This window comes from Bidens hawaiensis, unplaced genomic scaffold (genome assembly GCF_021521415.1).
Source record: "Bidens hawaiensis isolate Kalapana, Puna unplaced genomic scaffold, B.hawaiensis_p1.1 tig00076990_1, whole genome shotgun sequence".
NCBI classification, from domain to species: Eukaryota; Viridiplantae; Streptophyta; class Magnoliopsida; order Asterales; family Asteraceae; genus Bidens; species Bidens hawaiensis.
In genome coordinates, this window is record NW_027503272.1 from 1 (window position 1) to 17315 (window position 17315).

The 17315-nt window shown below is 34.2% G+C and overlaps 1 pseudogene across 1 annotated transcript; it reads left to right on the forward strand.

The window, feature by feature from the left end:
- The first annotated feature begins 2462 nt into the window (after positions 1-2462).
- Positions 2463-12267, forward strand: LOC143606758 (kinesin-like protein KIN-14B; annotated as a pseudogene). Its single transcript, XR_013148810.1, has 23 exons — positions 2463-2639; positions 2823-2946; positions 3032-3118; positions 3318-3488; positions 3578-3683; positions 3766-3927; positions 4027-4178; positions 4374-4534; positions 4629-4720; positions 5390-5541; positions 5616-5789; positions 5872-6018; positions 6644-6781; positions 6883-6954; positions 7029-7078; positions 7169-7385; positions 7484-7675; positions 9105-9323; positions 9725-10075; positions 10165-10263; positions 10989-11129; positions 11206-11364; positions 11785-12267. The product of XR_013148810.1 is annotated as a kinesin-like protein KIN-14B (transcript).
- Positions 12268-17315: the final 5048 nt, after the last annotated feature.

The window sequence follows — 17315 nt, forward strand, 5'->3', positions numbered from 1 at the left end:
ATTTGCGGGATGGGTACGGTTGGCGTCGGGGCGGGTAGATTGGTTCGGGTTGTGGATTTTGGTTGGCTTGACGGGCATATTGACCGAAACCGAGAATATTTTGGTTGTTGTTTGGAAACATGATGGTAGAAATATTAGTGTAAAAGATATAAATATTTGTGTAAATTGGTAGATTGGAAGGAATGTGTTAAAAAATATGAGTTTGGTTTGTTTATATAGTATAAATATAATTAAATTTTTTTTTTTAAAACTCCAACGGCTCCATCCAACGGTAACATTTTGATTCTCGTGCCATTCTAGCGTTTTAGATACAACGCGCAAAAAAAAACTTAACATAACGCGGAGGGGGGGTGTACCCCCTGCGTTTTCACCCAAAACGCTAGGCACAACGTGCCACTACACCGTGCCACTACACCTGGTCTAAGCTGTGAACTTGAAACCTAAGGCTACCTAAACAAACCCAGTCTGGCAGTATATAAAGACCCGGCCCAAAAGTGATCAGAGTATTTATAGAGACGTGTCATGTGCGGTTGTCTTCCCCCCAACCCAATCCAAATACAAATACAAAGAAAGCGACTCCTCGTAAATCGTGAAGCACATATTCTTTTGCGTTCCAAATTGCCTTTAGGTGTTTGAATTCCAAATCACCCATTTATTTTACCTTTTTTTTTTTAATATTTAAATCGTTTCACTTCCTTTTTATGCATATATATTCGTACATTCATAAATCATTCTGCTCATTTCATTCCTATGAATTTACCCTTACAATAAATACGATTAAAAATGATATAAAGGAACCAAAAAGCTTTTCGAGATTTGGGATTATATTAATCAAATTTTTATGCCAAATATTATTAATAACTAAAACGGGAAATATATTAAAATTCAATATATATTAAGAACTTATAGTTTGATTATTAGTTTTATATTTTTTTATGATTTAGTTATATGCTTATTGAATAATAAATAAGCGAATTAACAAAATGAATATTAAACAAAATTTATATATTTTATCATTCACAAATATAGGTTAGACACACTTTTATTGTTTTTTTTATAAATAACTTATGAGATTATGAGATGTTGTTTGTTCTTGCTTGTAAGTTCAATTATGTTATTAATTTATTTGACTAATTAGCTTAATCCAGTTATATTCAAAGTCAATGGCTAATTAGATGAACTAAAGTATGAGTTTCCATTTAACCAGATCGTTTATAATCAAACCTTTTAGCTAAAAAGTTTGTAATCTTGGTTATAAATATTATATTTTAGTCCATATAACTAAACAATTTTGATCAATGTCCACACCTATAGTCAATTGTAAATATAATTTTGGATAATGGATAATAATTTGATTTAGGTAAAATAAATTGCTTTAGAAACGGATTAATAAACAAAGAGACTATTGATTATCTAACTCTTATGAAACTTTAAAACATGATGTTATATTAATATTAAAATGCTAACTAATAAAATGTTGGGTGCCACTCTGTTGTCTTGACTATGAAACCGTCTCCTACTAAATATGCTCCTAACTTTCAATAGGTATGCTAATGAAACTTTTTTTTCTTTTAGAAAATTAAGTATGTTAGAATTGGTGGTGTTTGAACACTGATTTATAACTGTAATGGTATATTATTGAATATTGTTATAATATTTATTTTCATCTGTTGAAACTTGAAAGCGTAATGGTTTAATTTGTCATAACTGGATGTATATGTTCCCTGTAAATATCTATTAATACCGTATATACATTGCACATTAACTGGTGTGAACAAAACTAGCGAGGCGTAAGATAATGTAATTCATATTACGAAATTAAAATGATTTGATAACATTAATAGTCCTCAAACGAGAACAGACTTCTCACAAAACACAAACTTTCTCTTTTCTTTATCACTGTTATACATATTGATTTGTGTCATTTGTACCATATCTCGTTTCTTTATATCGCATATGCAACAAATATCCTTCACATTTCTTCCTAACTTTGTGTCTACTTACGTATTTACGACAACTTCAAACCTAAATCATGACATTGTCGACCATGTTGCCGAACCCCCTCATTCCTATTGATATCCTGATTAATGATCTGTTATTTTAACAGTGTTTGGAACTACTCAACATTCCGAGTTTTTCCTTTTTAAAACGGAATATTAACCATCCATATGAATATTGACATTTCAAAGCTGACTGGTTTAAAAATAGAGAAAATCTACTTATATGGAAAAACAATAAAAAAATGTTGAATAAGTTTCAAACATAAAAATTTTATAAATATATGAGAGTGAAATGAAAGAGAGGATTTGGAAAAGAGGGGAAAATTATCACAACCAAAGATTTCATTTGAGGAGAGAGAGAGAGTGGTGGTGGTCGGAGGACTATCTTCTTCTTCATCTCCGTCATATCCATTTCCAAATTACCTTTTAATTAATAATTAGAAGAAGAAGAAGGAATTAGGGTTTTCAATGTCCAATAACAACCAAAACAGATGGAACTGGGAGGTGAGTGGTTTTGAGCCACCAGCAGCTCCTCTTCCTCTTACTCGCAGATACTCCATCTCCACGCCCTCAGTCGTGCCGCATTCTTACAAACAGGCTCTTGCTACCAAACTCAACAGTCTCAACCATAGCCTCAAGGTATTTGTAGTATTATTATTATTCCATACCTTCACTTTTATATGTTATTGTTATTACCATTCCTTCTTTACAACTTATCATTTCCACTTCCTAACTACGTATATTCACCTTCTCTTACCTCCCTCATGCCTCTACATTTATATATTGCCATTCACTAACTTATTAGTATAACACAATTGACAGCACCTTAGACAAGATTATGCATACTTGAGACAAGAAGCTGTTGATCTTCAGGAATACTCTAACGCAAAACTTGATCGACTCACACGATATCTAGGTGTTCTTGCTGATAAGACTCGTAAGCTAGGTACGCATACGCCTTGCTTCAATTCCTGCTTTTATGGACCCCCGTCCTGATATGTGGTACACACCAACAATCCCGTTACTTTCAGATCAGGCTGCTCTTGAAGCTGAAGCTAAAGTTGCTCCACTTATACAGGAGAAGAAAAGGTTATTTAACGAGTTATTAACTGCCAAAGGTAATCATGGTTTCGTCATTTTAGGAGTATCTCTTATTCTAAATATCTCTTCATTTGAAGACAATTGATTTGAATTTGTTCAATTAGGGTAAAAATATTTATTTTGATAGAAAGTTTGTAAAGATGAAATATAACAAGTATCTCTTACACGGGACCTACATGTTCTTTTTTAATCTGAATGCTTCTTTTATAATATCAGGGAACATAAAGGTCTTTTGTAGAACAAGACCACTTTTTGAGGACGAAGGCCCATCGGTTGTTGAATTTCCTGATGATTTTACCATACGAGTCAATACTGGTGATGATACTGTATCCAACCCGAAGAAAGATTATGAATTTGACAGGGTTTATGGACCGCATATCGGGCAAGGTATGGCATGCCACATGTGCCAGACAATTTTTTATGATAATTTGTGGTTTACGCTGACCAAAAAACATATGACATCTTTGGCATTGTAGCTGAAGTTTTCACAGATGTACAACCATTTGTCAGTCAGCTTTGGATGGGCATAATTTTCTATATTTGCTTATGGGCAAACATGTTCGGGGAAAGACTCATACAATGGTCTGTTTCATATTTCTCAACTCTATGCATATTTTTGTGCTGTAAAGATCCATATTAAATGATGTGACTTAAATCCCCGCAGGAAGGTTCTAGCCATGATCGTGGTTTATATGCCAGATGCTTTGAAGAGTTGTTTGACATGTCCAACTCAGATACAACTTCGACATCTCGATTTAACTTTTTTGTAACGATTGTTGAGCTTCATAACGAGCAGGTCTGCTATTCTTTTCTATTAAAAAACTTCGTTGATAGTTTAAACGCATTCATTGACACAAATCTTACCAAGGTTTTGATAATTTGCTTTTGTTTTTATAGACGCATGATTTGCTATTGGAGGGCAGAGAGTGGTTTATCAAAGGTTCGAATGGGTTCACTAGATTCTTTTGTAGATCTTGTCCAGGAAAAGGTTGACAATCCTCTAGAGTTTTCTAAACTCGTTAAGAAGGCACTATCAAGTAGAAGTGGTGACATCACCAAGATCAATAGTTCTCATCTGTATGTGTTTGATTTCTTGACTTACTTTCTAATAGTTTGTCAAAACATTTGTGTAACAGTTTATTTTATAAATAGTTTTAGCCTCTTAACTTGTAGCTGTTCATTCTTGTATATTTATAGTTCTTTCTAAATAATATGCATACATTCATTACATAGATAAATAACCTAAAAAGTTCCGCTTTTATTTCTCCACAGGATTATCACCATACATATATATTATGACAATTTGATCACCGGCGAAAACATATATAGCAAGCTTCACTTGTTGACTTGGCTGGAAGTCAAAGCCTAGGTCTGGAAGATGAAAACGGGGAGCAGACTACAGATATGCTACATGTCATGAAATCACTTTCTGCGTATGCAACTATTATAACCTTTTAAGTTAATAAGTTTATGAACATCGTAAGTTTCTGATCTGAAATCTTGTAACTGGTTACGGTTTTAATGTAGGTTGGGCGATGTGTTAGCTTCTTTGACATCTAACAAAGAAGATGTTCCTTATGAGAACTCTATGCTTACAAAAGTCCTTGCTGATTCACTTGGTACTTTTAAATCACATGATTTTGTCATGTTAGAAGTTATTGTTAATTTGGTTATGATGTATAGGCCTGTATGCGAACTGAAGAAACACAAATGGGGGGGGGGGTTGTTTGTGTTTGTTCGCTTAACTTTAACCGAACAAACGTCCGGACACAAACATTTAAACAAATGAATTTTCTTGTTCATGTTCGTTCATTAAGAAAGTGCTTTCTACATGAACCAACATTAACGAACGAAAATGAACGAGCGTAAATGAAGGAAAGTGAACAATTTTCTATTCGTTTGTTCAATTCGTTAGCTGATTGGTTTGATTTTAATTTTTAAATTTGATGGGTTGATACAAGGTGAACCAGCTAGTATTTTTAGCAAATAATGAATTTAAATAATTATGTAAACACACATAAATGAATGGGCATTAGCGAATGTAAGTAAACGAACATAAAGGAACAAACATAAGCGAACCTTCAAGAACTTAAATGAACAAACAGGACACATGTTCATGCTCGTTAATTTAAATGTTAGAAATTTTTTTTTCTGTTAATGTTCGTATGCTTATTAAATAAACGAAGTTCTAGCCAAGTGATTAACAACTGAATCACTGAACATTCAGTTTTGTTTACAGGCATACTGATGTATGTTTTTTAAAATGATTTTTCATCAATTCATCCTAGGTGGAAGCTCAAAAACCTTGCTGATTGTAAACATAAGTCCAAACATTTCAAATTTGTCTGAGACTTTATCTTCTCTAAATTTCTCTGCTAGAGCTAGAAACACGGTACTGAGTCTTGGAAACCGTGACACTATTAAAAAGTGGAAAGATATTGTAAGTTGGCATTTTCAAAATTCTCTTTCTGAAAAACAAAAATAAAAAAGTATAATTTACATTTCATTATGTAGGCAAATGACGCTCGCAAGGAATATTATGAAAGAGAAAAAGAAAATCATGATCTGAAGCAAGAAGTTGCAGGACTAAAACAAGCACTTAAAGTTGCAAATGATCAATGTGTGTTGTTGTTTAATGAAGTTCAAAAAGCCTGGAAAGTTTCCTTCACGCTGCAGTCAGATTTAAAGGTTTTTGAATTTACAATCATACTTTAATACCTTGTTATATTCTTTTTGACATAATATTTTGTTCTTATTGTGGTTGGTACAGGCTGAAAACATTATGCTTGCTGAAAAACATAAGATTGAGAAGGAACAAAACGATGATCTGAGAAATCAAGTAGCTTTATTACTTAAGCAAGTGCAAGACCAGAAATTGCAGTCACAACAACATGATTCAATAGTCGAGACTTTACAGGTTGGTTATCAGTTTTGAGTTTTTCACATCACCATAATTTCGTCATTTGTTTTGCACAAAAAATGTGTTTATTGGGGTTTTCTAATGTTTTTTAATAAGATCTGACACTTATCAAATAAATATAACTATTGGTGAAAGCAATGGTTGGTCCGTATTGATTTGATTAATCTTCCATATGTAGGAATCAAACCATTTTCTTATTATTGAAACATGAATACTAAACTGGGTCGGAACTTGGCTCAAAAGCGAACCTGTTGTTTTATAGGTTCATTGGTCGAATTGGATTTAAGAACCGATGACGTCCTGAATAATATAAAAAATTAAACAGTATGTGTGTGTGTGTATAAATAAAAACAATATACAAAAATACTATATGTTTCGGTGTGGATTTTCATATTTGTAAATTATGAAGGTTTAAATAAATAAAAATATGGTGTCTCGAGCAATAAATGACTCATAAAATGAGGTTTTGAAAGGAAAAAAATGAAAAAGAAAAAGGCGCTAACCTTGTATATGATAATGAAGGAGTCTAATAAGCTATAATGTTACATTTGTAAAAATTCATATTGTTTTGCAATCAACTTATGATATTTGAGTATTGTTTTTTTACATTGTTATGTTGTAGGCAAAATTAAAAGCAATGGAGGCACAACTAAATGAGAACAAGTCCAAAGTCAGCTCAGAGTCAACAGAAGGCATTGAGTCTGCAGCTGTTACCAAGAAACTTGAAGAGGAACTCCTGAAACGTGATGCCCTAATCGAGGTATGCTACTTTCATGGTTTAGTTGACATAAAAATAACAAACAAATAACTTAAATAAGATAATAAAAGAATTATTGCTAATGCGGTTAAACACTTTTTCAGAGGCTGCATGAAGAAAACGAGAAACTTTTTGAGCGATTAACCGAGAAGGCGTCTTCAATTCGAAGCCAACAGGTTATTATTTCTTTCTTCCGACAACATTTTCCCGCCAATAATTTCTTTAAAATTTCTTAAGTTTATTTTCTCAGGCATTGGGAGCACCACCTAAAATTTCAAATCAGTCTCCTGACCTTGGAAGGTGAATTATATTAATTTATAATTAACTGCATATGTATGTATTGTTTTCAGTAGTTAATCTAAATACTATTTCACTTTATATGGTTTACAGACGTGACAGCAGTAATAAAGAGGGTGGAATGGAGGTTGTACCTTTGTCAGCCGAGAAGAAGGCTGATGGTACTCTTGCTTTGGTCAAACCCGGTCAAGACAAGATAAAGTCAACACCCGCAGGGGAGTATCTTACTTCGGCTCTAAATGATTTTGACTTGGAACAATATGATGGTCTTGCAGCTATTTCTGATGGAGCAAATAAGTTACTAATGCTGGTATGATTATTATTACTTTTAAATTTTGTAATCACTTGTTATATTTTGAATTTTTGGATTTTGAAATTAACTTTTAAGTGATGATATGAATGGTGCAGGTTTTGGCTGCGGTTATTAAAGCGGGTGCTTCACGCGAACATGAAATACTTGCTGAAATAAGAGATGCAGTTTTTGCGTTTATACGAAAAATGGAGCCACATAGAGTGATGGACACCATGCTTGTTTCCCGTGTTAGAATTTTGTACATAAGATCACTTCTTGCCAGGTCACCAGAGCTGCAATCTATCAAGGTGACAGCTGTCATTACTCTCTTTATTTAACTATTAAGGCACTGTTGTTGATGCCTTCTAAAGGTGTCACATGGGTAGATTGGTCAAGTTGGGTATAGGTCAAAATTGGTGGGTACTCGGGTCTACCCGCATCACTTTGAATTTAACCGTATGATCAAACTTTTTGTATAAAGTAATGTACGGGGTACTATGCATTGAAAAAAACACTCTGGACGACTTTCAACCTGTTTGTCGTACGATATATTTACTTAGGTGTGTGCATGAAACCGAAATAACCAACCCATAACTGTAATAACCGACGCAACCAAACTGAGAGAAACTGATGACTTAGTTTTATTTTTTTTAAACCTAACCATAGTTATTAAAAGCGTTGCGCTTTGGCGCCTAGGTGAGTTTTTAGGCGAAATCGGTGGTCCACCGCCTACCATAACTGAAGGCGCTATTTTTGGAGGATAATAGGCAATTCCCTATTTTTGTTACTTTCTATTTTTATCTTGAATTTATTTGATTTATCAACTTACCTAAAATTCATCATATTAACAATATTAACTCTAACCTCTCTCTTCTCTCTTTATAATGAACTCTAATATCTCTCTCTCTCTCTCTCTCTCTCTCTATCTCTTTATAATGAACGACAATTGCTTTGCATATCACAAAACAAAGCTAGAGCACGATTTTATAAATAACACAATATATGTTGTTTAGTATTTAGATTGTCATCTTTACCATAATTTGAGATATAAAATAACTATAGTTATATAAGTATATATTAAATTTTAATATATACTTATATAACTATTATTATTTTATATCTCAAATTATGGTAAAGATGACTAATGCTATAAACTGTTTCAAGAATGAATCTTTGTTTTCCTATTAAGGTGTTCTACTTTAGTCAAAATTTTGTTTTTTTAGTGTGCGTTTTTTTTAAATCGGGCGCTTTTTTTGCGCTTTTATTCTGGGCGCTAGGCAAAGCCTCAACGCTTTCGAGTGGTTATCGCATTTGATAACTATGAATCTAACCGAACAGAAATAACTGATTTTATGTAATTTATAAGAAATTTATAAATGGTGTAGCTAAAAGATTATGACCTTGATGGGTAATAATTAACAAAAAGAAAAAATAATAGCCCAAATTCATTATTTTGTCCCATTTATTTTTTAAGTTCAATAATTCAAGGCCAAATGTTAAAACTGAAAAAATCTGTAGCCGAACCGAATCCATTGTGAATACCAAAAATCAAAACCGATTTTTTTTGGTTTTCGGTTCGGTTTGAGCCTAAAACTGACCCAAACCGACCCATGCATACTTGCATCTGTTTTTGTTAGCCAAGTTCTTATTTTTAACATTTTTTTGCCCCTTAGGTTGGAGATGAAACATAGTCTGTATAGACATTTTACTTAATTAAATAGTCCTTGACAATATTAGGTTCCTGCGGTTGAGAGATTTCTAGAAAAACCGACCATCGGACACAGCAGAAGCTCAAGCAGAGGTAGCAGCCCGGGAAGATCTCCGGGACGTTACGATCCCACCATTAAAAACGCGTTAGTAGTTGATGGCAATACACACGGTTTCAGAGTCAATTTAAAACCAGAAAAAAAGTCAAAGTTATCATCTGTTGTTCTCAAGATACGGGGAATTGACCAGGTATGTATTCTAAAAAAAGTAATAGAAGAAATTACACGAATGATTTCTGTAGTATGTCTTGATTCACTTTTTGTTCTCAAGTACGGGAAAGTACACCAGTAGACAGTATTCCAAACTTATACACGAACGTAACATAAAATGGTCTCTAGTGTGAAATGACTAGTTCGTGTTATATATAATATATGTGTGTGTGTGTGATATGTATGCATTAAAGGCTATTTTTAGTCATTTTATAAGTTAAGAGAAAATCTAACCGCCGTCCATGTCATGGACAAGCAGTGTACTTTCTCATACTTGTTAACCAAAAGTGAAATTCGGACATACGTCACATACCACAAGGACCATTCGCGTAGTTTTTTTCAATAAAAAATTTCAAACTACTAACTAAATATTTTGTACAGGAATCATGGAGACAGCATGTAACAGGTGCTAAACTTAGGGAAATAACTGATGATGCAAAAGCATTTGCAACAGGGAACAAGGCACTTGCTGCCCTTTTTGTTCACATGCCAGCTGGCGAGCTGCAACGCCAGATCAGATCATGGCTTGCAATGAATTTTGACTTTCTTTCGGTCAGTGGTGTGGATGCTGTTGGTGGGGTCACTGGTCAGTTAGAGCTTCTTTCTACTGCAATTATGGACGGTTGGATGGCGGGCCTCGGTGCAGCAATGCCACCTGTCACTGATGCACTCGGGCAGTTGTTAGTAGAGTATGCAAAACGGGTTTATAATTCTCAGTTGCAGCACCTCAAGGTAAACCCTAAATATTTTCTTTTGGTTTACACAACTTTTTGTTTATAAATATATCTTCTATATCTATGCTTGTGTGTGTGTCTTATTAGGATATTGCGGGTACGTTAGCAACTGAGGCAGCGGAAGACGCTGCACAAGTAGCTAAACTTCGTTCAGCTTTGGAGTCTGTTGATCACAAGAGAAGAAAGGCAAGTGTATTACTTTTTATTGGTGGTTTGTATGAAATCGAAATAACTGAATGGTAACCGGAATGACCGAGTTAACCGAATCAAAATAGTCGAACCCAACAAAAAGCCGACAGTTTAGTTTTATGTTTTGAAAACGTTTTTTTGCTATCAACAAAAAACAAACTGATCCAAAATAACCAAATCGTAACCAAATACTGATCTTAGGTGATTTATGAAATTAATAAATTGGTGTGGTTCAAAGTTTTAGGGCCAAACGTGTAACGATCAATTAATTTTTTACAGAAAAATTTGGGCCCGACGTTTCAGGCCCAAATTCGTCCAAATGGTAAAATCGAAACAACCAAAACCAACCAGATTGTAAAAACCGAGAAAACCAAAACGAACGGGTTTCAAAAATCTAAAAGCTGAAAAAAACCAAAACCACCCCTACTTTTTGTTGCTAACCAAAAACTGAAAAAACTGAATTGAGCTGAAACAACCAAATTGTAACTCAAAAAACGATTTTAATAAGAAATTGTTGAATGGTATAGGCGTATATGTCAGAGTTTTACGTAAACATGTGTAATTATCAGTTAATTATTGATTAACAAAAATAATTGTAAAAACCGAAATCAAATGGTTTTCAAAAGCCCAAAAACTTTTTATTGTTATTACTTTTATTTGTATTAATATTCTAATAAATTGTGTTAGTATTAATATTCTAATAAATTGTGTTATGTGATCAGATTCTGCAACAGATGAAAGGCGATAATGCATTATTAACATTAGAAGACAGTGGTTCACCAATCCGAAATCCTTCTTCTGCTGCGGAAGATGCACGACTTGCATCTTTAATTGCCCTTGATAATATTCTAAAGCAGATTAAGGTTCTTAATATTTTTTATATATTTAGGGTTTAAATTATATAATCGGTTTTTGATTAATCAAGTCTTAACCTAACAGGAAATACTTAGGCAATCTTCAGTTAATATAATGAGTAGAAGCAAGAAGAAAGCACTGGTTACATCATTAGATGATCTTTCTGCACAGTTGTCTTCCTTGCTTGAAATTGACCATCCATGTGCTGAGAGGAACATTGCGAACGCCCGTCGTGTTGTAGATGTAAGATATATGTTTATACCTAATGGCTCAAAACTCAGGGTGGGCTCGGGGTTTGCTCGTTTATCTTAACGAGCTGAAATGTTGAGCTTGAGTCTGCTTGCGGCTCATTATTTTTTAACTTCTTAAAATTTTTAACTTTTTTTTACTTTATTTATATTAACACACGCACATTATATATATATACATATATTAAAATTTAGGTAATTAGGCGTATATTAAAATATAGGCTTTACTTTAAAACGAGCTGAACTGGCTTAGTCAAAACGGGCTGGGACGGTTAAGGTCATTGGCGGACCTACACCAAAGGTGTAGGGGTTCGGCCGACCCATGTGGATATTTTTTAAGGTATGTATATGGTTAAATCACGTCCGACCCATATGAAATTTTGACACCGACAGTATCAATTATTTTATTTTGCAGTCCATTGTTGAGGAGGATGACAAATTCCAAGGGACATCAAGGGACGCCACAGATGATCTTTTAACTGCCGAAACTGACGTGGCACAATGGAACGTGTTACATTTCAACACGGGGTCCACAACCCCGTTCATCATCAAATGTGGAGCAAATTCACATTCTGAACTTGTAATTAAAGCCGATGATCGGGTCCAAGAACCTAAAGGCGGTGAGATTGTTAGGGCTGTCCCAAGGCCCACGGTTCTAGAAAACATGAGCTTGGAAGAGATAAAAGAAGTATTTAGTAAACTACCCGAGGCTCTGAGTCTACTTGCGGTGGCTAGAACTGCTGATGGAACCAGGGCTCGGTATTCTAGATTGTATAGGACCCTAGCCATGAAGGTTCCGGCTCTCAGGGACCTGGTTGGTGAGCTTGAGAAAGGTGGCGGGCTTAAAGATGTCAGGTCTTAAATTTGTGTTAATAAGTTCTCTGAAGTACTGTTATCATTATTGTTATTGACTGTTTATATGTTTGATGTGTATGACGCAAACCGAGGCTGTAATGATTCACTGCAACGGCTTAACTTTCTTTTGGAGAAAACTTTCTTGTATTCGTTTGTGTTTTTAGGTTAGTTTCGTAAAGTGATCGCATGAAGTGGTTGTAGCTAAAGATTTGAAAAGACCGATTCGAATTTGAGTTATTTTAGTTGGAATTGAATTAACAGTAAAAATATAAAAATTCTTTGAATATCCTCTTCACTACAATTGATAGAATCTGTAAAGACTAGAATTTCTTTTGAATATGAGAAAAATAAGCTTAGTAAACTAATAAAAGGCCAAATAATCAAAACTCAAATTGCAGCACCTAGTGTAAAGTAGTCAAATAATCAAAAAATTAAAACAAGTTCAGGGTTCTTCGCCTCTTCCTTCCTGCCTCGATCATAGCTTTACCTCCTGCTTGACTATTAGACTTGAGTTAGTGAGGTCTGCACAAAGACTCGAAAAGTAAGGTCGATGCAAAGTCTCGAAAAGTTTCCCTTCAAAAGTTCTAGGTTTGTAAATTGGGAAATTAAATTGGTTAAAAGACCAGCTGAGGCAACAGCCTTCCAAGTAGTTTTGTTGGTTGGATAATTGGTCACATTTTATTCATGAAATGGCTTGGATTTCTATTAGTTTGGATACGGCAAAATCGATCTATTCGTAAGTACATTCGATCTAATAAATACCCCGTGTCAGAATTAAAAAAAAAAGTTGGCTGGTATCTTTAGTATTTTATTATTAGTTACCTGTGTCTACTATTTATGCAGAATACCGTCACCTATATTTAGTAATAATACTCCATTGGAATTCACATTATCCAAAACCCCATCTCAAACTCATCAAAAGGCGATTATTATTCAAGTAATGCTACTAATCTTTCTACTTTTAAGAACTTCATCAAATTCAAAAAATCAACAAGAAAAGGTAGAGTGTGCTATCCACAAACTGATGCAATATTGTTAGTACATGGTTTTTGTAGTCTGGAGTATTTGTAATCGTTTGTAAATTATTATTATTATTATTATTATTATTATTATGTAAGGGTATTTTGGTGATTACCAAGCCATTCGTTAAGTTATGTATGCTCATTCGTTAAGCATGTTTCACGAATGAGAGTTTAAGCTATTATACGTGTCCATGTTAAGGATGTTTAGCGAATGGACCTTAATCGTTATTGTTATGTACCCATTCGTCATGGAATGTTGACAAATGAGGTATAGCGAATGAGTCATTCGCTATACCATTATGTTACTTATTGTAATGAAGACGAATGAATGCCATTCGTTACGGCATGTGTAACGAATGACATTCGTCTTCTATAAATAGGTTGTTCATGCCTAAGTAATTTAACAAGTGTTTAAGCTATCTCTCTCAAGCCGTTACTCTACCCAATTGATTACTCATACACTTAGTTCACTAATCTATTACTCACATACGCATATCAGATAACTAGATCCATAGTTTAATTGATATTATTTGATCAATCGAGCTGAAGCTCTATAGTGTTTCTCAAGTGGTATCCGATCTTCGGATGTTAGATTGTGTGTGTGTTAAGGTAATTCGTAATGAGTTGATTGGATAATTAACTTATTGAGTTTAATTTTAGATCTGAGTTTGATTTTACTGATATTAGCTGAACTAGCATATTGAGATGTTCATTAGAGGCTGAATTGGTTGGGATTGGATTCGGAATTGAGATTGTGGTATTTGTGTATGTTGAATTGTGTTATTGTGAGAGTTTGGAATGGATTTGGATTGAATTGTGTGGATAAGAAACAGAGGTTTCTGTTTTTGGTGTTAACCGGATTTCGGACTGGTTTGATTGGGAATTAAGTGTTTGGATTTGTTCAGGATTCTTCGCGAGTTTGAGACGAGTAAGTTGAGTGGTTATTTGTTTGATTTGGTTGAGAATTGAGTGTGTAATCCATTAGTTTGTGATTGTTTTAATCAGAGTTTGGATACGAAAAATTTCAGATACGTAAATCGAAACTTGAAGATTTGAAGATTCATATATTCATTCGGTATGATGAATTCATCCATTCGCTATAAGATTAAAGGTCATTCGTTATCAGGGTGTAACTGATTCGTGCCACGTGTCGAAGTTACAATAGAATTACAACCTCATTCGCTACTGTAGCTGATTCATTATCAGCTATTCGTGATAGAAACACATTCGTCATCAATCATTCGTCACTTGATTCGTCATTGATACCCATTCGTACCAAGTTCATTCGTTAAACAAACACCATATCATCCGTTACTACATTCGTCATCCATTCCTCAAGCTATTCAGATGTTGATTCGTTACAATTGGATCTTCATTCCTTAGAGTTATTCGATATCTTCATTCGTGAAGATTGGGTGTCATTCGTCACCTCATTCGTCACTCTCATACATTAACTTAGTTCATTCGTGATACTGTTCATCTTTTGACTAGCTATTGTTCATCATTCGTTACAGCCTATCCATTCGTTACAACCATTCGTTACATATATTTACCTTTTAAACCTTTAAGTATCAAGTTTGGACATTTCTCAATTTTGAGATGGCTGGTTATTACGCACTCGCATTTTAAAAAATGTTAATGCAACAGATGTTACATCTCGATGCTGAGATCGGGTCACATTCAAAATGTCCACGTTTAATGATTTTGCAAAATGGGAACCACGATTCAAAGCACGTCTAGGGTCTGTACACCCAGACTATTCAAGATGTCTTGACGATGTTTATACGGTACCCATGGTTGTTAGTGAAACAACTGGTTTTACCCCAAAGGCATTTACTCAGTATTCTCAAGAAGAAAAGAAAGCTTTAGAGATTGAAACAAAGGCATATTCCACGTTGACGATGGCATTACCCGATAATATTTTCCATCAAGTGGGAAAGATTAACATTTGTGTTTCTTTGTTTCAGCACATTAAAATGAGAAGTATGAGAAATACTGAGCAGAGTAAGAAGGTTATGTTGAAGTTTCAGTTTTGGAATTTTAATTTATTGAAAGGAAAGACTGTTGAGGAGATGCTCACAAGGTTCAATCATCTTATCGCTGAGATGAAAACTGAAGATGGAACCTAGTGAGGTTGATAAGATTGATACTGTGAAAAATGCTCTTCCAAGTTCTTACTCAACGTTTCTTATAGTGCTTAAAGAGAATAATTTCTTTAAGAATGAAGATCTACTGCAATGGAATTCATGTAGAAAGTTGAAGACAGAGAGTATGACTTGAAATGCTAAAGTCGTCAAAAGAAACTCAAGACCCAACTTTATATGGAGGTTCTTTAACGTTGAGTAGTTCTACTGCTCCGAATAATGCATTTCTTACTCAAATGCTAATTCTAGTCGATCAACTGCTAATGTCTTCACTGCACCACTGAATATAAATATGAAAGAGGCTGAACAAACTTTGGTCTTTCTTTGTGCATTCATGACTTCGTATGAAAACTTGGTGGGTAGCAAAATTTTTACGAGTGAATTGACTGACGAAGACTATGATTAGATTGATCCTGGCGACCTAGAACTAATGGACCTTAAATGGAACATGGCTACGATAGTACGAAAAGTGAAGAAGTTTATGCAACGAACTGGTAAAGATTTACCGTCAATTGTCAAGAGTTTGGCCATTTTGCTAAGGAGTGTGATAAGCCGAAGAAGGAATATAACGGACCATGTTCTCAAGACAGAAGTTCAAGATAGAATATTACTGAAGTGAAAGACAAACCTTATGGTGGATATTCTTCAAAGGCTGCGGGATCACAAGCTCTACTCACAGTTGAAGGGAATGGTTGGAATCAACGACTGTTGAGCAATGGCAATCAAGGTAATCTTGCAATGTTTGATCAAGTTGATAATTTACAAGATGCTAGTGGAGTGAGATTGACTTCTGAAAGTGAAGTTGATACTGAATTAGACTCAGATGTTTTTTGCAATATGCAACCGAATACTTTTGCATGCATGGCGAAAATCGGTGAGGTTAGTCCTTCATCTATTTCTGTTAAATTATCAAAAAATGTGTCTTGTTCAAATTGTGAAACATTTAAGTCAAAAGTTGACTTAATTAATGCTCAACATGATTCACTAATGAAAGAACTTGCTTCAATCAAGGATACATACAAACAATCATTAGAGTCACAAAAGAAATCTAAGGATAAAAATGAGGGATTGCCTGTAAGTAGTCGTGATTTGAAAGTAGAACTTTCAGTGAAAATGATCATTAATGAAAAAAAATTCCAATAAATTCTCAAACAAAGAACTAAGATAACCGAGCTTGAAAATGAGGTTATGGAGTTGAAAAGAAAACTAGAAAAATTTTGAAATTCATCCTTTTTTGTGAATGAAATTATTGAAGTATCTGGTAAACAAAAGGGTTCTGAAAACGGTTTAGGATTTGTTAAGATTCCTCCACCATTACATGATGACTATTCCCAAAATCCATTAGCGGGAAAAGATAAAGTTGTAACAGTCATTAGTGTGGATAAACCAAAACAAAGTGTCAAAGAAAATATAATGTTATATATTCAATTCCAGAGCCACATATTCAAAGCAACAAAGTCTTTGTTGAGAAAGTCATTATTGAGGATGTAGTTGAACCCTAAATTGTACACAAGGAATCGAACATTCCACGTTCGAATCACATTTTATGTGAACCTCAAGAATTTGAAAAGCTGTGTACAGTTCAAGTACATCTAAAATGAAAGCGACTAAACTAACTAAGGTTAAAGCTAAGAAATCAGAAAAACCAAAAGTTTCTTATGTGGATTTGATGCGTTTCATCAATCCAACTCATTCTAATGTAAACACAGGACGTGTGTTAAAGTTTAAAGGTCTTAGCAAAGTGTTCACTGAAAAAGATATTCCGCTTAATTTGATCTAGCCTGCGTTGATCGAAAATGTCTTTAACAATGAAACTTCAAAGATACAAGATCTTGAGCATGCATTTGCTAAATCTAAAGTATCAAACACAACAGATCCATTGGTTAAAGCCAAACAACTGTTAAAGCCTGTTAAGAAAGTTTAGT